General features: G+C 35.2%; 1 protein-coding gene and 1 long non-coding RNA gene across 4 annotated transcripts in view; both read right to left on the minus strand.

The window, feature by feature from the left end:
- Positions 1 to 23,141, minus strand: part of LOC147838906 (uncharacterized) — a 42,330-nt gene that overhangs the window by 10,973 nt on the left and 8,216 nt on the right. For 2 of the 3 annotated variants that reach the window (XM_087301673.1, XM_087301674.1), the window contains 4 exons: positions 10,326 to 10,414; positions 6,531 to 6,608; positions 998 to 1,054; positions 154 to 819 (listed from right to left, as the gene is read on the minus strand). The gene's annotated coding sequence lies outside the window, so the exon portion shown is untranslated. Of the gene's footprint in view, positions 1 to 153; positions 820 to 997; positions 1,055 to 6,530; positions 6,609 to 10,325; positions 10,415 to 17,792; positions 17,886 to 23,141 lie in introns of those variants that run through there. The other variant, XM_087301675.1, reaches the window with a different exon arrangement.
- The window catches only part of zgc:194629, a 30,830-nt gene continuing 8,255 nt past the window's right edge, over positions 567 to 23,141 (minus strand). The window contains 4 exon segments of the long non-coding RNA NR_120380.2: positions 567 to 819; positions 998 to 1,054; positions 6,531 to 6,608; positions 10,326 to 10,414. This is a non-coding gene — a long non-coding RNA (zgc:194629).

Consider the following 23,141-nt stretch of genomic DNA (forward strand, 5'->3'; position numbering starts at 1 on the left):
TGTATAATAAGCATCTTGAGTGTATTACCTCTTCTGTCTCCTCAACTGTAAGTGCCCCCGCGACACGACACACCGTTCTCCGTCCCGCCCTTCAGTAGGCGCACGACAACACCGCTCTTGAGTACGCGCGCTCAATCCACCCCTCCGCTTTACAGTATGCGCGCGACAACACAGCTGATTAGAACGCGCGCAACATACAAATGGTATGCCATTACACAACCATCACCAACCTGAACCGTCATATATAAAAAAAAATTAACAGACATATTTCACACGGTCATCATAGAGTGTATTGTTTGTAGAACTTTGAGGAAAATATTAAATCAAATTCATTTTGAAATAAGGCTGTCATGTAGCAAATGTGGAAATAGGAGCTCTGTGAACAGTTTCTGGATGTCCTGCTTAAATGTAAAACATAAAAATTGATATTGGATATTTACCAGATTACAAATGTAGTCATTTAAATAGTTTTTACATATTTTAATGTAATTTAACTCTACTGAATGCCTAGGATTACCTCAATAAAATTAAGTACACACACACACACACACAAACAAACAATGTACTGTGTTATATCTAGTTCTGCATTTATTTCACTAACATAATACTCATACAAAGTCAAGAAGTTACACATAATTATTTTATTCCTTTTCTACTATGCTAGCTAAACGGAATCACAAATCCATGAATAAAGACATTGAATCATCCTCTTGTTTTTGACCCATAATCCCAGTCGATCTCTCTAAATCTCAGCGCTCAGAAGTTTGAATCCGGCAATCATTTAAACTCCTGTGATAAGGGACTCAGTTCTGCCGTCTCCTATGAAATATACAACACATTAAACACAATATAATCGAGGACTTCAAACACAAACATGAAGCACATAATAATGCAGCTCTGACAGCACAAGCAGAGCTGACTGTTCTTTGCTCTAATCTTTGATCATTTTTTTTTTAAGTCAAGCTCTAAAGTTCATAATCCGTCATTTCATGTTTACCTCTAGTTGTTCGGTCTCTGGTTTGGCCGGCAGAGATTTTTGTGGTGTATGAAAGGCCTGTGGCAGAGAGGGAAAGCAGAAACTTTACAATGCATTAAGATGATACTTCTCAACACATGCATTTAAGTAGCAAGCAGAATGAGGATTTGTCTGTGCAAAACACTGAGCTGGACATCCTAGTCTGTGCAAAAATGCATTTGAAGCAGAGCAGTCAAATTTACAACAAATACTTTTAAGTAATGGTACTTTTACTTGAGTTTGATTATTCAGTACTCTTTCCACCACTGAGTATAAGGTATGATATGCAGTCATATAGAGTATCACAATAGTTTGAGATACTAATGGTCTGTTTCCACTGAGTGGTCTGATACGGTATGGTTCGATACGCTTTTATGGCCATTTCCACTGTCAAAAGATACCTTAAAATGAACCGTGTCATACCACTTTTGGGTACCCTTTACAAAGGGTCCCTAGCACAGCAAATGACGATTCTTGACATGCAGCTAAATGCTATTGGTTTACAAAGAAATTTCACTCACACATACACAAGTGGAGAATGAAAACAAAGAAACCGCCATTCTTAAATACACAGCCGAGACATTACTTCGTAAAACTATATACATATAATAATGAGCCATGGTAGACCCAAGCTTAAACAAACCTTGTCATTGTCTTGATGTGCAGCCACAAAGTGTGAGTGGTTTCACTTTCTACAGGGAGCTCGCATGTGCGTCTATATTCAGAGATGTATAAAGTACTAGAGACCCGTACTTAAGTAAAAGTACAAGTGCTCTATCAAAAAGTGACTTGAGTAGAAGTAGAAGTGCTCTTTAATCACCATACTTAAGTGGAAGTACTAAAGTATTCAACATTTTTAGTACTTAAGTATTGCAAGTAGCTTATTTCAAAATTTACTACTCAAGTACTGAAAGTAAAAGTACAAGTATTGTGTAATGTAGTTATTAAAGAAGGCAGTCAAAAGACATCATATTGTTTTGTTTATTTTAAATATCTTTGGGGCACTTGATTAAGCAGAATGAAAAGAAACATGGCTTATGATACTGTTTTTCTCTGTAAATAATTTCTATGGTACAAGAACTCACATCGTCAGGCTCTTTTACCAGAAAATCACTTCACTGATGAGATAATTCAGCATGTTCATTCATACTCTCTCTCTCTCTCTCTCTCTTTTACACACACATACACACACACCTAAATGTACACTCTCACACATTCATACACTCACACACAGTTCTCTCTCTCTCTCTCTCTCACACACACACACACACACACACACACACACACACACACACACACACACACACACATTTTTGTGAATTGTGGGGACATTACATAGGTTACAATTGTTTTTATACTCTACAAACTATACTTTTGAATGCTCTAACCCCAAATCCAATCTCTAAACCCAACCCTTACAGGAAATTATGTGTAGTTTTACTTTCTGAAAATAAAAAAATATTTAGTGTGATTGAATTTTATACGTAATATACACATAATTCACCATCTCCTCCTAACATCTGTGTAATACCGATGTTGTTATACATATACGTGGGCACACACACACACAAACATGAAAATACACTCTTTTACACTCTCATACACTCTCTCTCTCTCTCTTACACACACACACAGGCGCACACACAGGTACAATCACACTGTTTCTCTCTTACATGCATTATTCACTCACACACACTCACACTTTGGTAGTTTTGAAGTTTGATTGGTTAATACCACAATAAACAGGAGTTTTGTCTTCTGGAAGCAGTCGTGAAACTAAACTAAACAAGCAAACTAAATCCTGTTGCACTAATTCACTTGATTTCGATTTTATTGTAAAAAAAAAAAAGAAAAACAGGAAAGCGTGTATAGTACTGTGTTAAAAGAAAACTTTATGGCTTATGGCTATGGTTTAGTATTAATTTTTTAAATTTTGATTATGTTTTTAATTCAATTGGTCTGGCACTTCATATGTTCTGTAGTATATTTATTAATTCTGGTACTTTTACCATAAACCAACTTCTTAACCAGTTGGTAGAGGCTGATATTTTAGAAATTATGGGATGTGTTGAGAAAAAAATGCATTGACTGTGTTAAATAGCGACATTATAAGTTAAGAAATGCAATAAAAAAAAATCTATTGCTTTTGTCTTGGTGTGGCAGTTATAGGGTTATTTTTAATACAATTTTGTTCTTTAATACAGCAGTCAGATATATGAACCCTACTCTTAATTTGACCTGCTTAAAGAAAGCACTCTTTCTGAATGTATCAAACAAAACTCAAGCACAGAAGACAGCACGAGCATTTACAGCTAATAAACTCATGTCAATATTATACCGCCTGCTTTTTGAGCGCTGACAGGCGGGTCTTATGATGATTGGTTATTATCTTCATCTGCTCAACAGAAAGGGCTTTAGAAATGAAGCGCTGTTCACCCATGGCGGGAAGAATACGCAGTTATCACAGGTAATAGACAAAGTGGAGAAAACTTGAACATCAGACACGCTCGTGTCTGGATGGATCGACAGCTTTAACAGCCAAGAAAAGAGGGAAAGTTACCTTACAAACAGGCCAGCGGGTCAAATGTCCAAAGTGAGAAAGAGAGAGGCAGAGGTGAAGTTTTACAACATTTCTCCCTAATAGTAAATTAGCGGCTCGTGTGCCGCCTTCAATCGCGCCTCCGTCCTCCGCCATAGTATTGCGACATTGCGCATAGGAGATAAATGACGTCATCACGTAATCACCGGTTATGACCTATTACTGAACTGATATCGATCATTTTGACACCCCTAGTAGCGAGTAACGATGCAGCACATAAAAAATCTATCGGAGTAAAAGTATTAAACTCATGGAAAATATGTACTTAAGTAAAAGTGGAAGTAGGAGAAAAAAATAATACTCCAGTAAAGTACAGATACTGCCTTTTAGTACTTAAGTACAGTAGTGAAGTAGTTCTACTTCGTTACTATACATCTCTGTCTATATTTGAAATAACAAACTTTTTGAGCTAAAGATAATAATGTACTGGTGAATATTAAAGTGCCTCTGACACCTGATCCTTTCAGAAACAATCAAACACGAGAGTGAAGTGCAAAAAAAACGGAAGTGTAAGAGTATTGTTTAAACTTTTAGTTAGAAGAGTCATCAGAGAAAAATCTGCTTTCGTTCTGGGAGAAACAAGATTGCTTATTTACACAACTGCAGCACCATGCGAGGAGAATCTTGTAGATTCCTTTAACAAGCGGTGCGAGCGAACACTCATTCATTGCAGCTGGCCGTGTTTTGGAGGCGAGGTGAAATCGCCTGAATTTAGGTACAGTAGAGGCTATTCATTTTTACACAGTGCAAAGAAAAGGCTAAGTAAACACAACTGTGGCACCCTTTTTGTTATCTTGTTCTTTACCTTTGCAGATAGTAAAGGTAAAATTTCTTATTTTTACTTTGTGTATTGGAAAATGAAGTAAATGTTGTCTAAAGACAAACTTTTGTTTTTATAAATAAATATTCATTTAAAAATGTTTATAATTAACGTAGGCTATTATTTTACTATCAGAGATGCACAGATTAGTTCACTGAATCTGCTGTCAACATCCACAATGACCTATCATCATGCCTAAAACAAAGAATTACAATTATTAAAGTGAAGATTGGGTGCGGGTCGGGTGCAGATACATATAAAAGATAAAAGTATATGTGTGGGTGGGTAGATGATTAGTATGAAGCAAGGGATTCGGGTGTCATTTCAGGTGCTCCACGCATCTCTACTGGGGGCTATATGTTGTGTGTTGTTTTTGAACCCAAATAAAGACAAAATGTATGCTGTGTGTTGTTTTTCTGTAATTGATAACATACCGGAGACTGTAAGAGTCTGTATGTGTTCATATACAGTATGTTGCATTTATTTAATTGTTTTTACATAGTTGCATACATTACAGTAGGATATTTCACACTGTCATTGATCTGCAGTTATAATCAAATCCTGTTCATAAAAAAAGTTAGAAATTAACATTTATTTTATATAATTTTCATATATTAAGTATTTATGCACTCAAAAATATTTTTTAAACTGTTTAAACTGCTTAATTAAAATGAGCTGAAACAACACAATTCTTAAGAATTCATTGGGACAACTTAAATAAATTTGTTTGTTAAAAGTGTTAAGTTAACTCAATTTGTGTTGGGACAACATTAATAAATTGTGTGGAACCCTGCATTTTTACAGTGTGTGTATAAAGCATCTGTCCTGTGAGAAGTGCTTCTTGTATGATATGTGAATAACCCATACAGCTTTACTTTGAGCATGATTTCCTCGCCCGAGAATGACGTTGACTGAACTTTCTGCCCTTGGTACCCTTCAAGCAGTAGAAATGCAGTCCTGATAAAGGTGACCCGAACCGTACCAGTCAGTGGAAATGAACCATAATATCCTCCTGATCCTCCTGATCCTGATGATGTGCAAAATGTATTGTTTTACATTAAATGAATACAATGAAAAGATACAAAGGTTAACCCAAACTATAACCCTACAAAGACATTCCTTCATTTTATTTATTTATTTATTTATTTATTTATTTATTTATTTATTTATTTATTTATTTATTTATTTATTTATTTATTTATTTATTTATATTAATATTACTATCATTATTGTTGTTATCGTTGTTTTTAATGAAATAACACTAATATCATTACTTAATAAATACTTAGTATAAAACATTTTACGATTTAAATATTAATTGTTTATTTATTTATTTAACTGCTTATTATTGTTCTAATTATAGAAAAAACATACATTTATATTGAGATTATTACATTCAATGTAGTAACTCATTTCATCAGAAATAAGTTTAATGTAGTATTTAATGTAGTATTTATTAATTTACTGTTACCAAATAATATAATCCATTTTATACATAGAAAACGATTATTTAATTCTTGTTGAAGGAGTATTTCAACAGATATTAAGCATACAGTCTACTAATACTCAAATGGACCATCAAAATAAAGTGTTACCATGTATCAAGTATTAATGTCATGCATGTTTTTATTTTAATTTATTTTATTACTTGACTAGTTTTAGTAGTTTACTAGTAGCAGTAGTATTAGTAAATGTATCACTATTGTAGTGTTATGGTTATTAATATTATTACTTAAATAGAAATGCATATCATGTATGCATATTTTTTTAAATGAGGATGTCATAATGCACTTAATAAAGGTAAACAAACTCAAGTAAATCCATGCACACAAACACACACATACACACACATTTTGAGATTATTCGACCACATCACTAGATGGTGCTGAACAGCTGCTGAAATCTGTACTAGAGTGACACACGTTGTACTGTACATGTGGTTTTGTTGTGGCCAGTACTATATGTAAAATGCACTGCATGAAAGAGCAATAAAGAACTGAAACCTAGAATGTCACTGTCATCTACATTCTCATCAGAAACGAGTTGAGCATCACTTCCGCTATAACTGTGTGACATGAACATTAAAGTGCCATTACCTTTTTGGCTTGCTGCACTTCTTCAGTGGACTTGGATCTGTTTTTCACTGTTTGTTTTTGTGGGGAGATGGTGGACTCCTTTGGGGTATGAGAAAAAGATAGATTAAGACTAAAAAAGCATATACAGTTGAAGCAAAAATTATTTGTGCAGCAATATTTCTTTTTTTCTTTTTAAAACATTTCCCAAATAATGCTTAACAGGGGATTATTTTCACACTATTTTCTTTTTTTTTCTCTGCAGAAAGTTTTGTCGAAAATAAGCAGTTTTTAAATTTTTTAAACCAAATTAAAGTTCAATATTATTACCCCACTTAGGCAATATTTTTTCATAAAGAGTAAACCATCATTATACAATGATTTGCCTAATTACCCTAACTTACATAATTAACCTAATTAAGCCTTTAAATGCCACCTCAAGCTGAATACTAGTATCTTTAAAAATATCAAGTAAATATTACATACAGTCAAAGTCAGAATTATTAGCCTCTTTTTTTTTAATTCCCAAATGATGTTTAACAGAGCAAGGACATTTTTACAGTATGTCTGATAATATTTTTTCTTCTGGAGAAAGTCTTATCTGGTTTATTTCAGCTACGATAAAAGCTGTTTTTAATTCTTTAAACCTCATTTCATGGTCAAAATTATTAGCCCCTTTAAGCTATAAATTTTTTCGATAGTCTACAGAACAAACCACTGTTATACGTAACTTGCCTAATTACCCTAACCTGCCTAGTTAACCTAATTAACCTAGTTAAGCCTTTAAATGTCACTTTAAGCAGTATAGAAGTGTCTTGAAAAATATCTAGTCAAATATTATTTACTGTCATCATGGCAAAGATTTTAAAAATCAGTTATCAGATATAAGTTAATAAAACTATTATGTTTAGAAATGAGTTTAAAAAAAATCTGCTCTCAACCAAAATGAAATTAGGGAAAAAATAAACAGGGGGCTAATAATTCTGACTTAACTGTACTGTTATCATGGCAAAGATAAAATAAGTATGTTATTAAAAATTAGTATTAAAACTTTTATCTTTAGAAATGTACTTGTTATATATACAGGGGGGCTAATATTTCAGGAGGGCAAATAATTCTGACTTCAACAGTACATGCGCTAATTTATTTATCATTTGCTGTTCATTTTTGGATAGACATCCATAAAAACATTATGAAAATCATTAGGTATGTTTTAATCTAAAGATGCAAATTAGACTTACAGACAGACCAATGTATATTATTATAGCAAATATTGATAAATTAGCTATAGCTATTAGCTAATTAGCCATTGTTAGTTTTAAAAGTTATATATATAACTATATATATATATATATATATATATATATATATATATATATATATATATATATATATATATATATATACAGTTCAAGTCAGAATTATTAGCCCCCATCAGATTTAAATATTTCCCAAATAATGTTTAACAAAGCAAGAAACTTTTCACAGTATGTCTGATAATATTTTTTTCTTCTGGAGAAAGTCGTATTTGTTTTATTTTGGCCAGAATAAAAGCAGATACAATTTTTTAGGAACCATTTTAAGGATAAAATTATTAGCCTCTTTTTTATTTTATTAAAAAAATTTTCCAACAAACCATCATTATACAATAACTTGTCTAATTACCCTAACCTGCCTAGTTGACCTAATTAAGCCAGTTAAGCCTTTAAATGTTAATTTAAGCTGTATAGAAGTGTCTTGAAAAATATCTAGTCAAATATTATGTACTGTCATTATGACAAAAATAAAATAAATCAGTTATTAGAAGTGCATTATTAAACTATTATGTTTAGAAATGTGTTGAAGAAATCTTCTCTTCGTTAAACAGAAATTGGGGAAAATAAACAGGGGCAAATAATTTAGGGGGGCTAATAATTCTGACTTCAACTGTATATATATATATATATATATATATATATATATATATATATATATATATATATATATATATATAATTTATTATATATATATATATATATATATATATATATATATATATATATATATATATATATATATATATATATATATATATATATAATTTGACGGAGAATATTGATGTTTTATTAATAATAAACTTGCGGGACTGCAGCAAAATTATTTTTATTATAATTTTAGCAATCTGCTTGAGTTTATTTATTTTTATGCTTTTGATGAAGTAGCATTTAACTTAAGAACCCTAGACCTTGTGCAGGATTGTATCTCCATGTTTCACTGGTAATGTCTTTAAATATTAATTATTTAGGCCTAATTAATTATTTGTTTATTATTTATGTACAATAATTAAGACAAAAAGTGAGATGGTAAAATATAATCAACAAAAAAATTGCAAATGAAAACTGTAAATGAAAAAGCTTATTTATTGAATGTCTTGGTCCTGTCACTTTAAAATAACAAACACTGTACATCTCTCTATATTTAGGCTAAAACACTGCTTTATTTATTTATTTATTTATTTATTTATTTATTTATTTATTTATTTATTTATTTATTTATTTATTTATTTATTTGTTTGTTTGTTTGTTTGTTTGTTTGTTTGTTTGTTTGTTTGTTTGTTGGTTTGTTTGTTTGTTTGTAATTTAATTTAAGTTGTCTTTTATTTCTTTAATTTTCCTTTTCAAAATGAATCCTCATTTCACTTAACAAGATAATAATAAGGCTTGTTAACAAGTTTTTAATTAATAGTGAAGGAATGATCATTTACAAGTAGCAGGGTATTTCTAGCTACTGTATATTTCTGTCAGTTCGCATCCCATCCCATCCCAGTTGTGCCCCCTGGCAGCATAGTCGCAAACTGCGGTTATACCTAAAATCCCGTTTTTAATTATTTAGTGTAGCGGCAGTGCCACTAGCGATGGTAATGCTCCTTTTAAAGTGTCACCCACTGTATTTGCAAAACTGTATGTGCCTACTTATTTTTCTGTATATTTATACTTTCATTTTAGTTGTCTTTTATTTCTTTAATTATCCTTTACAAAATGAATCCTCATTTCATGTAACAAGTTTACAATGATAATAAAACTTAACAAGTTTTTAATGAATAATGAAGGAAGTATAATGCTTTATTTCATTATTTCATCTTCTTTTACAAGTAGCAGGGTTTTTACAGCTACAGTATATTTCGGATCATTCGCATCCCATCTCTTTGTGCCCCCTGTCGAAAACTGTGGTTATTCCTAAAAACACGTTCTTAATCCTTTAGTGTGCCGGCGGTGCCACTCGCTGTGGTAATGGTCCTTTTAAAGTGTAACCCACTGTATGTCCAAAACCAAAATACTGCATAAAACTTTTCCAAATAAAGCACTATTTCCATTCAAAAAGTTAAATGCAACAAAAATCGTCTCTTTCTGATAAACACGTGCCAAATATCAAAAAGAATAATGCCATTTGCTCAGTTCTTCCTATATAATAAACGACTTGTACTACAAAAGATGAAGACAAAAGATTTCAGTTCTAGGACAGTTCTAGGACATAATATTACTGAACTTGGCCGCTGGTTTGTGCTTGTTTTTGTTTTTTTTATGCACATTTTAAAAATATATGCACATCTAGTCATTTTCATTATTCAAATTTTAAAATGTGCATAAAAAAGGAGGGTGAAAACATATCTAATTGCTTCCAGTTTACAACATTCTTCAAAATATCGTCTTTGTGTTCAACAGAAGAAATAAACTGATTTGGAACAAGTGGAGGATAAGTAAATCATTTTAGCCTGAACTATTTCTTTTTCAAGCAGATTAGGACAATTTTTTCTGTATTCTGTGATGCTTTCAGACTCACTTTATTCTCTGTCCTCTCCATGTCTCGACTCGAGGAGCAAATCGTCTGTGTCTCTATATAATGCAGTCAACGCTGTTAGTGATCTGAAACTATAAAAGAGAAGGAGAAAAACAACATTAGCCGTGATAATACTTCACAAAGAGGGTTTTTCACCTCTGAATGTCACTCTTTTGTTTGATAGTATGATAAACGTAATTGGTCCACAGAGATTATAGCTCTACTTTCGAAGCCTGGATCACTTTCACAACTTTTTTATGCTGTCTCTGAGGAATATTTGTCAGTGAACAAACCGACTGTAAATTGCTTCTGGCAGAAGTCCCATGACAAGGTACTGGAGGAGTAGCTGAGAATGAGACATCATTTGAGGGTAAAGTGAAGCAGGAAAAGTGCTATGAAAATGCATGTCAACAAAAGCCTGAATTTAAATATCCCAAAAAACATTAGTGGTGTACAAAAGTGATAGGCATAATGCTAAAATGTTGTCCTAGGGAATAATACTTTTTGCTACGTTTTCCATGGTTTCTAGGACATTTGCTTCCAATTATTTAGGATTCCCACTGTTTCAACAGCAGAGAAACTGCAGGAGTTTATAGCTTGAATGTTAGAAAAGAAAGAATAGATACCCTATATATTAAGAGATAAATGCAAAGTGTCTGAGGGAGTTTAGGGTCCTTTTAAATTCTTTCTAAAATGTAATGGAGTTGGAAATGTGTTGATTGAGGAATAAGAAGAGGTCATTAATATCGATGTAAAATACAGGCTTCTTTACTTCAGTGTTCAGTGTAAAGTTAAAATGCCTTCTACATTCATTTACCTGTGGCTTAGTCCCTTAATTCATTAGGGTTCATCACAGTGGAATGAACCGCCAACTTATCCAACATATGTTTTCCACACCGGATGAACTTCCAGCTGCAACCCAGTACTGGGAAACATACATACAAACTCATTCACACATTCACTATGGCCAATTTTAGTTTATTCAATTCAACTATAGCACAGCACCTGGAGGAAATTCACACGAACATGACGAGAACATGCATACTCTACACAGAAATGCCAACTGACCCAGCCTGGACTCAAATCAGCAACCTTCTTGCTGTGAGGTGACAGTGCTATACTCTGAGCCACAGTGCTGCCCCAAAACAACATAACCTATCATAAATCTGTCATAAACATGATTGTCATAAGGCCATGAATATTTTTCGGAGAACTTTTTTGTCAGTGGAACAAACTGAATACGCAATTGAATTGAACAGCGTAAAACAAGTTTTGCCTACTACTTAAATATTGATAAAAACTACAAACTGATAAGAGAAAACTTGAACATTCACAGAGTTTGTGATGAAGATGAGGCTTTTACTTTTTGCAAAGTAGATTTGAAGATACTGTCACCCTTCACCACTCTTTTTTTTTTTTTTCATGAGACCTGGATCTTAATATTCAACAATGGTATCTTGAAGAGATACTTTTATTTACACTTATTAGACACAACATATTGTCTGCATTAGTTCCTTTAAATCATTTTCTACATTTTCTTTGTTTATTGTACAGATATACTTTTGAAATCAAAATGATTAGCCCTCGTGGGAATTTTTCTTTTTTAAATATTTCCCAAATGATGTTTAACAGAGCAAGGTATTTTTCACAGTATATCCTATAATATTTTTTCTTCTGGAGAAAGTCTAATTTGTTTTATTTTGGCTAGAATAAAAGCAGTTTTCAATTTTTAAAAAACAATTTAAGGTCAATATTATTAGCCTCCTTGAGCAATATATATATATTTTTTATTGTATACAAAACAAACCTTTGTTATACAACGATTTGCCTACTAATTACCCCAACTTGCCTAGTTAACCTATTTACCTAGTTACATCTTTATTGCTCTTTAAGTTAAATACTAATATTTCAAATAAATATCTCGTAACATGTTATGTACTGTCATGATGGCAAAAATAAAAGAAGTAATTTATTAGAAATAAGTTGTTAAAACTATTAAAATTAGAAATTTGTTGATAAAAAAAATCTTCTTTCCGTTAAACAGAAATTGGGGAAAAATATAAAAGAGGGCTAATAATTCAGGACGGCTAATAAAAAACTTCAACTGTACATACTTTCAGTCAGATCAGAAAACTTTTCAATATTAAAAGTTGTCAGAGCAAAAAACAAGGTCTCATAATGAATTGGAAAAGCACAAACGAAGTGAAATGTGTTGTAGAACTCTGTCTCTGAATCATCACAGCATAAAGGAGCCAGGTTATTAAAGCACCAGGCTTTTGAAGCAGGCTTGGGTATTTCTCTTTCTGCGTTAATCATAGTTGAAAGTGAAATATTGATGTTTGTTAAATGAATTCACAAATGCCTCGCTGCTTGAAATAAATAATCTGTGGGCTCGTTCTGTTTATATGAGAAGATTTACACCTCCATTGTTATTGACTGCTGAGAACCTGGACTGCATAAATGCCTTTAATAATCTCAGGCTTTGACAGACAGAGCTCAGGCTGACTGCATCTGTTTGCTGTGCTCTTATAGTCCTTTCCTTCACTGAAATGACTCATCAACACCTTTCAAAACTCCTGAATGCAAACATATGCACTCGTACTGGTCAATCCAGACAGAGATCTAAATCAGAACAGTGAAGCTACAGTAAAATTAACAAAGTGAAAGCAAATAAAATGTACCTTTGAAGCACAGGTTAATTATTTTAAAAAATGTATTATAAATATTTCATTTTTAAATATAAATATTTTCAATATTTCATTATTTTTCATTTAAAATAAACTGCTATACAGTGCCTTTTACAGTATATGGTCAGTAAAAAGTCATATTGGTTATTATTATTATTATTATTATTATTGTTGTTGTTGTTGTTGTTGTCAAAATACAGTCTATTAAAGGTTGTGCTTGTTTCATGAACATTATATAATACTAATGAACATTTATACAGTAATTATATTCACAACAATTTATAAATAATTAAAATAAAAAATTAAAGCATTCAATTTATGAGGCCAGAATTTATATTATTTATTTTCTATAAATATTAGGAATGTATGTTCTGTAAATGACTGTCACAGTGGCCAAGTTGAGTGGCCGCCAGACATACTCTACAGGCACTCTACACATCACATCTGATACTGAACCGGACAACATATTCCATTATGCACTTTAAAGACACCAGTTCCTGTTCACCATTGATTGCAATCACACAGCTGAATTTCATGAGGACTAGATACCAGGACTATTTACCCAGCAGTTTCCTGGTTCCTAGCTTTTGGTGTTTATCCATGTTTAGTTTTTTTGATTTTGGTTTTGTGATTTTTTAATAGTGTTTGCTGCCTGCCCTGACCATTGCCTGCCTTTCTGGATTTTGCTTTTGATGACCCTTATGTTACTGTTTGTTCCTGTGGACCCTTCCTGTCTGGCCATCCCTTTACTTAATAAAGCCTGCATTTTTTAACTCGCTATGTACGCATTCATAACAATAATAATTATAAATTATTAAATTATAAATGCATATATTAATATGAATAGTAACACAAACAATAGTTAACCAAATATATAAATTCAGTTTATGTAAATGTATTTCTAATTGATAAATTTAGTTAATAATAGTTATTTACTAATAATAACTATTACTAGGCAAGGCAAGGCAAGTTTATTTATATAGCACATTTCAAACAGTGGCAATTTAAAAAAAAGACAAGTATAAGAAAATGAAAAATAAAGATTAAAAACAGACTAACTAAAACAAACTAAAATGTGTTAAAACAGGTTATAAAAGGTATGAAAAAAGTAAAGAAATTCACCATAGTGTGATCTGTAGCACAGTGCTCATTCAATAAAGGCACAGCTTAACAGTGTTTTCAGTCATGATTTAAATGTTCCTAATGTTGGAGCAGATCTGATCATTTCTAAAAGCTGATTCCAGCAGTGAGGGGCGCAGAAACTGAAAGTCGATTCACCCTACTTTGAATGAACTCTTGTAATTTCTAGTTTATGTAATCTTAAAGATCTGAGTGATCTGTTCGGTTTGTATTCAGTCAGAATATCTGTAATGTATTGAGGTCCTAGGCCATTTAGTGATTTATAGACAAGTAATAATATTTTAAACTCTATGAATGTAACTGGGAGCCAGTATAAAGACCTAAAGACAGGTGTGATGTGCTCTAATTATCTGGTTCTGGTCAGAATCCTTGCAGCAGCGTCCTGGATGAACTGTCTGACTGTCTTTTTTGGAAAGACCAGTGAGAAGACCATTGCAGTAATCCAACATACTGCTGATAAAAGCATGAACAACATGAATTAACTAATTTAACTATTAAAAATGTATTAAATAAACAGTACAACATTTTTATAAGTACATTCTTTTAAATTAGGAATCAAATAACATGGTATTATTAATATTATTATTATTATTATTATTTTTATTATTATTATTATTACTAGATTGTGCATTTGCAATATTATATTACAGTCAACTATATTACAGTCATAATATTGTAATAACACATATAACATTAATCAATAGTAAATTGTTATAATATGAATATTCAAACTTTATTTAATTAAAATATTAACTTAATTAAATAATTGTATTAGCAATTTTAGCAGTAGTAGCAGTAGTATAGTAGTAGTGGTGGTGTTGGTATTAGTAGTAATATTGTAATTTTTGTTATTGATGTTGTTTTTTTACATGAAAAAAAGCTTTAGAGGAACCAAAGTACAGTGCGTTACCCAGCAGGACACATAAAATGTCATGTCAACTAGAAGAAGGCCACCGGCTGAGGTAGATCTGACCTCAAACATAAGATTAGCGCAAATGTCAGCATCTAGAAGACAGCAGACAGAGACTCATCAAACAATCGGCCTGCTTGATTCTGCATCTGCTGGCAGAAGACAGATTACGAGAACGAGAGATACAGAGATGGACACAGATAAATAGTCAGGCTAAGGCAGCAGAAACAGACAAAGAAAATGGATTCTGCTTTCAGCCCTGCATCTCAGTTGAGTTTTAAAGAGGGCATGAAATAAGATTTAAAAATTAGCTTGATATTTTGATTTATAAGGTCATGGCACAATAAAAAATCATGTACATTTCAGCATTTAAATCTTTCTTGTTGGTCTGAAAAGGCCTGTAATGAAGCTTATCTGTTAAAGCATGTTGTTTAATGTACAACTTTATAATAATTAGTAATGTATCTAAACTCCGCTTTCCAGTAAGAGGATTGATCCACTTCTGCTTCTTCCACTTCTTGGTAAGTTAAAAAAAAATTCCAGAAAAGGTTTTATGCTCATTTATAAGCACAGGAATTTCCCGTAAAATGAAAAGTTTGGATTTGATCAATTTTGGAATATTCATGAATAATAACTCTAGCTGCTACAACACTGCTTATGTCATTTCCTGCTCTCTCTGAACACACACACAAGTGTGTAGAGTGTAGTTCATTTGGATCACAACACACTGTTCACATAGCCTGCTGATGTATAAAATGTATTAATCCACAAGGCTATGTGTGTTTCGACTGGTAAATGAATCCTAATATTGTAATGACCTCAGAGAAATCACATCTCGTGTCAGTGAAATCCAATAGTATCTGGATGCAGCCTTTATGATGCAAGCTGAGATTGCATGACTTAGCGGTACAATATCAGACACAATGCACTGTGACGTGTAGGGTTAGGGGTGGGGTTAGGTGAGTGCATTAAAAAGCATTGGATGCAGCTCAGATTGCACTGCACCAGGTCTGCATCCAGAACTCTCTCATGAAATCACATGTATGAAAAAATTTAGGCTTTCCTGTACATTATAATAATGATGAAAGAAGTTGTGGTTGGTTATTCCGAATGTGGTGGGTTTCATTCGGGATCTCAACACCCATGCAATAAATTATAAAATATGGTGATTTGTATGTGTTTATTAATTCTTCCAATTGTTGCATTCAAATCTGAAAACGAAAATTAAAAAAAAGATTAAGTCTTTAGTCTTTTGAGTTAGTTATGACGTTACAAACAGTCAAATAACACAGAAGTACTGGGTTAACAGTTTATAGTTTAGATAAAACTGATGTTTATTGTAAAGATTAAAACCAACCACTCATCAAAAATATGCCACTAAATAATTCTTCATAAATTATACATCTAGCAATGAAACATGACATTTTATGAGTGAATAACTGATTTTTGCTTTCACCATCCAAAATAAATAGTTATCCAAGCATGTGCGCCTGATAGCTCTGCCCCTTCCGCTACATGAGCAAAGCTGCGGTCGCTGGGTGCGTGAAGTGTCCATTATTCCACTTTGTATTTTAACGGTCGAATGAGTGCATCATCCAGGTTATTAAAGTGTACTTATTTTTAGAGTTTTCAGTGTGAACGCACTACTTACACTATTTATACTACAAAATGGCGTAGAATAGTGCATAAGTATGCGATTTGGGATGCACCTCATGTTACTTTGCAAAATATTGCCTGTTTACCTGCCTTTCCATGCATTGTTCAAAGTGACCCTCATGACTGCTATCCTGTGTATGACGCTGCCTGTTCTGATCACTTACCTTCTCAGCCTTTGCCCTTTTGATCTGATTTGGACTGATTGTTCTTGCATTGAACCTTTGCCCGCCCTATCACTACGCCTTTTGGATTTGCCCTTGTGTTTGTTAAATTATCTGGACTGCTCACCTGTTGCCGACTCTTTGCCTGTTTACATGTTGATGTCTCTGTGTAAGCCCTTTAATAAATTTCAGCATATGCATTCTAACAAAGCCTCAACCTCCTCAATACAACAGTACATCATTTACTTGTTTACTTGTAACAAACTCTTATTATTCAGCTATGTAAAAAAAAAAAAAAGTTGACTCAACTTCGAATTTTGTGAAGTTTATTTATAAACAAATTTCGAGAGGATCACATGCTCATGATTGTTCACAGCTATTCCAACTTTAGCTAATGACTGATTATCCTATCAGACGATCCTTAACTCACTATAAATAACCAGACTTTTCTCATCTTAATATCTTCGTCTTGAAGAATGCTCTGCTCATTAACTACAAAAGCTACAAACGCTACAAACTTCAATCTACAAGCTTCAAGCTACAAGCTTCAATCTACAGTCTACAAGCTTCAAGCTACAATCTAAAAGCTACAATCTACAAGCTGCAATCTACAAGCATTATTCTACAAGCTTCAATCTACAAGCTTCAATCTACAAGCTTCAATCTACAAGCTTCAATCTACAAGCTTTAATCTACAAGCTTCAATATACAAACTACAGCAACAACAACTGATATTACTACCATTTCAAACAACTACAACTACAACTCCAACAATTTCATCAACAGCTGAAACAACAACACCAAAACCTTCCACTTTAAAGTGCCTTCACAACGCATCTGCTGTGTCTTCAACCCTATTCCCCAGCAAGATATAAGCCAAAACTCCAAAGCTATTGCAATGAAACTGAACCCTCACCTTCTCCTAGCAGTACACATGCGATCTATCTTTTAACAGCTTGTTTGCTGGAATGTGTTCAGCAGAGCAGCAGCTCTAGTCATATACAATGTTGATCAACAAAATGGCCGCCGGGCTTTTGTACCTTTTGCATGGCCTGGCTGAAACTCCTAAGCCAATAGCTGTAAGGAGAAGTGTCACCATCCAATGAACTCTAAAAAACTGGAGATGGTCCCGCCCTCTCTCTCAACTCTGTTGCTAAGAGCTTATGAATGAACTTGGCCAGACACGCTTGTGAATCCAGTAGAGTTAAGATTACAACAAAATGTTAATCATGGATTAAAGTAAAGCCAATTACTAACATTCCATTTACAGTTTTACTAAGTGGTGACATCGCTTTTAAAGAGCCCATATTATCGGTTTTTGAAAATGCCCCTCCATGTAGTGTGTAACTAAGCTCTAAGTAAAGTGAAATATCCAGCTAAGGCTTAAATCTGTAAGAGTACAGTGTTTAAAACTGTTGATTCATCTAAAAAAAGAGTCGACTCATAGTGCTTCATACGAGTTGCCTTGATAACAAGACGCGTGCTGCTTTGTTTACGTTCCCGTGGAGGAGTGTAATGTGTGTGTGTGTGTGTGTGTGTGTGTGCGCGCGTTGTCGTCCGGAGGAGGGTTATTTGTGTGTGTGTGTGTGTGTGTGTGTGTGTGTGTGTGTGTGTGTGTGTGCGTGTGCGCAATGTCGTCTGGAGGAGGGTTATATGTGTGTGTGTGTGTGTGTGTGTGTGGAAGCATGCACGAGGACGAGTTATAATTTATATTATTATAAACAATAATAATAAATAAAAATAATAAATAAATAAATATAATAATTGAATTAATAATAATAATAATAAAATAATAATAAAAAAAAAAATCAATAGCCATTTAACTTCTGAAAAGATTATTACCCAACCAGTAAATATTAGCCAGCTATTGGAAAACATTATGCCATCAAGCACAGAAGTCCAATTGCAATACGCCAGTGATTCACGTGTTGATATACAAGTGTCATATATATGATTATATAGCAAGTCAGTCGGATGTAAAAACGGCAAAGAAACAAAATTCCCACTTGACTGTTGTAAATAGAAGTTTAAACTCCACTTCACTATCACTTCACCGGCTCAGTCTTCAAGAGGTACCAGTTTTCCAGGACTACCAGACAAGCCACTCCCTATACCCTCAGCTCTCCATCCATCTGCCATGCTGTGGGGGGACGAACGCCCACCCCTACCATCCTTGCACATCGTATCAACGAATCTATCGGACCATGCATTAACTAAGGTCCTTCCATTCACAGTCGTCCATGCCCTTATTAAGATGCCTTGCATGGATATCAGCTAAAACTATTTTCATGTCTGCCATACATGTATCATGTTGTAAAGATTTGATTTCTGACTCCCTTTGTTTTTCAATTTCAGAGATCACGACTGCTGGCTCCAGAAGCTGACCCCCATCCAACCTATTACACTTCACACCAGTTCCAAATACATTCACACTCTTCACAAAGGATACATTCCACTCACACAGCCCAAACCTAACATGTTCACACTAGCCTTTTTGATTTTTGAGATGTTCTAAACCAGGGGTTTTCAAAGTGTGAGGCGCGCCTCCCCTGGGGGGCGCCAGAGCATGTCAGGGGAGGCGCGGGAAAAATATAATATAATAAAAATATAATTATTAAGTTTAATTATTATATGTATTTTTTATTATATTTAAACGTTTTAATTAAACAAAGCAAAAAAATAATAATACGTCAAATATAAGAAAACCTTTACCAGAAGGCCATAGTTGTGAATTCGCTTCTGTTTGGCAAGCCCGCCAATACAGGTATATGCCTGCTAATACAATGGGTCGGTTTCTGAGACCCACCCCGATTCAAAGCTGTAATGAAGTTCACGGCCCTTTGGCCGCCGGGAAGGAGGCGGAGAACCGACGCAGTTTTAAAGTTATTTATTAATGACAGTGACGGCAGCTCCGTCTAAACCAAAACAAACGGACGGCAGATCCTCACGGAGACTGCCGTCAAACTGAAAGCAAAAGTAATGTCACACAAATGTCCGGGTCCGGTCCTCTCTCGGCTTCCTCTGCCTTTGTTTCTCCTTTTATGATCCAGAGCTCCTTCCGTGGGATCTGAGGCAGGTGCGAACCGCAGGTGTATCCACTTACGCGGTGGCCTCACTCCGTTCCCACGGCGCTCGGCCACGCCCCCTCGTCACAAAAGCCTTCAAGTTCAGGGCTTAAACCCAAAAGACAACGATATGATGATCAGTATTTGAGTTTATGATTTACGTGGACAGGACCAGCTGATGAACCACGAGCTTTATGTGTGGTTTGTCAAAATATTTTGGCTAATGACAGCATGAGACCCACTAAACTTCCACTGTTTTGACTGGGATGGACAGTTCTTGGAACTGTTCTATTCATATTGAACCATCATCCTAGTTTTAAAAACGTTATATTAAAATACTTGTTATTACTCTGTAAATAATTGCACTTTCATGCAAATGATGATAAAATTGAGTTAACAGTCTGACATCTGTCTGTGTCTTTATATATACTGTGTGTATATATATATATATATATATATATATATATATATATACTGTATGTGTGTGTGTGTGTGTGTGTGTGTGTGTGTGTGTGTGTGCGTGCGTGCGTGCGTGCGTGCGTGCGTGCGGGCGTGCGGGCGTGTTTGGGAGGAGGGGGCCGCCAATGGATAAGTTGTGTCAAAAGGGAGGCCCACTGTCTTAGACTTTGAAAAACCCTGTTCTAAACTAACCTCAAATTTCAATCTCTCAATCCACCCCACCATATCTGATCTAATTTCTTTATTGAGCCCCTTCAGTTGGTTTCGGGGGATATTACCTCAGGGGATATAATGCTCGAAATCCTGAGAACCAACAATCATCCCCTTTTGAACTATATCCCATCGTCGCTGCGGCTATCTTGCGGTGCAACGAATGGGCTGCATCTAGCATCCTTGTACACTGTGACACTGAAGCGGTTGTCCAATGCAACATTAAGGCGCTAAACTTGGACTACAGCCAATGAACAGTTTTGTATAGTTGCTGAACATGTATCAGGTTACAAAAATCAATTGCTGACTCTGTCTCATTTCTCTTTCCAGAAGTTTTGGCGACTGGCTCCAGATGCGGATCCCCATCCAACATCAGTCCCACACTGTCCAGAAATGATATTGCCCAAAGCTACCTGCTTTATCACACTACGCTAAGGAGACCTTTCCACACACACAGCCCGCACCCTCGATGCTATGTACACCCTGGCTTTTTGGCCTCCTAAGATGTTCTGAATTAACCATAACATTTAACTTTAACCCCTCCATCCACCCCACCGTATCTGATCTGACTTTGACAAATAAAGAAACTCTTTCATTTTTTGTCAAGCAAAGCAAAACAAACCAGATGGAGGAGGGGGCACTACATTTACATATTAACCCTTAGCAGCCACACGCTAGCAAGAGCCCTCATCGACCCCTCCTTCCTCCTATCTCTTGCTAGACCCTGCAACCCCCCCCCCCATGGTTCTGATCCCCGCAAGGGTCGCCCCAAGCTTCGGATCCCGCAGGAGTCTCACTGACCCAACCCCCACCCCCCCAGCAACCCCCACCCCCACACTTTTACTATTACTTCTACTTCCAGCGTTGAGTAATTCCGCTCTTCCGTCCCCCCCTTTTTTTCTAATCCCCTTTTCCGTTCCCAAACTCCTTCCCCCTTCCCCCCGCTTCTCTTTTCTGTGTGAGTCCCTCCTCTCATGCCCCGGCCACCTCTCGCTCGAGTCATCACCACCCCCCCCCCTTTCCCAGACTCCAGCAAGAGTATCGCCCCCACAGCTCTAACTCCCACAGGAGTTACCCCGAGCTTCGACTCCTGCAGAAGTCAATCGCTTCCCCTCCCCAGCTACTAGAAAGAAGAAAAAAAACTTCTTTCTGACGTTGAGATCCTCCGTCCCTCTTTCTATCTCCCTTCTGGCGTTTATGCGCTCCTTCTTTTATTTCTTACAGCGTCGAGCGCTTCTGCTACCTCCCCCCCCCCCCCCCAAAATCTTTTTCTCTCACTTCTCCCCCTCTCTGAGTTCCTTCGCTAATTTTCTTCCTTCAGCATAAGTTTACAGCTATCTGTCTTTCTTCTAGTGTTGATTCATCCACTACCCTATTCTTCCTTCCACATAGGCCCTCACTCCCTTAGTTCAGACTCCCATGGAGTCCCCCTAGCTTCAACTCCACAGGACCTAACTTAAGCTAATGACTGATTATCCTATCAGACGATCCTTAACTCACTATAAATAACCAGAATTTTCTCATCTCAATATCTTCGTCTTGAAGAAACCCCCCCCACCCAACCCTACTTTCCCTCCTTTCAAATGAGCGTCATGGTGGCCAGCAATTAGCGTTCTTGCCTCACAGCAAGAATGCCCCTGGTTTAATTCCTTTCCAAACCAGACGGCATTTCTGTGCGGAGTTTGCTCGTTCTCCCAGTAGTCGCGTGGGTTTTCCCCGGGTCCTCTGGTTTCCTCCCACAGTTCAAAAACAAGCACTCTCTAAACAATTAATCCAAATACTTTAGCTAAACTCTGAGTACACCTTTCAGCATCCATATCTGACACTTAGCTACAACAAGCAAGAGGGGGAGTCATCGAGATCTACCTGAGCTCAAACTCCCCTCTCGACTTGCAACGGGAGGGAACCCAGGGCTCGAGAATCTTATAAGCTCAGGGCTTTCTCCCGGGACAGCACGCCAAACTAGCTTTATTATCAAACATCAGCTAAGTGTAAATTCTTGAAAAAGCAATCAGATTCAAAAGATATTTGAGTTTACTCAAATTGAGTCAAGTGTGAGTTAATGCAAAAAAGCAGCAAGCTGCCTTACAATTTTAAGTTGAGTCAACTTTTTTTTTCTATGGAACCTTCAATGAAGTTTCAGTTGCATCAGTAGAAACTTGGTCCTTTGTTCGCTTCATTTTCATTCATTAATTTTCTTTTTGGCTTAGTCCCTTTATTAATCTGGAGTCGCCACAGTGAAATAAACCACCAACTTATCCAGCACATGTTTTACACAGCAGATGCCCTTCCAGCCACAAGCCTTCAATGGGAAACATCCACACTCCTTCACGCACACACTATGGACATTTTAGCTCATCCAATTCACCTGTACCGCATGTCTATGGACTTGAGGGCAAAACTGGAGCACCCAGAGAAACCCACATGAACACGGGGAGAACATGCAAACTCCACACAGAAACACCAACTGACCCAGCCGAGGCTTGAGCCATCCCTTCTTGATGTGAGGCAACAGCACTACCTACTGCACC

The sequence above is a fragment of the Danio rerio genome, chromosome 21, assembly GCF_052040795.2.
Source record: "Danio rerio strain M-AB ecotype USA chromosome 21, GRCz13ab, whole genome shotgun sequence".
NCBI lineage: Eukaryota > Metazoa > Chordata > Actinopteri > Cypriniformes > Danionidae > Danio > Danio rerio.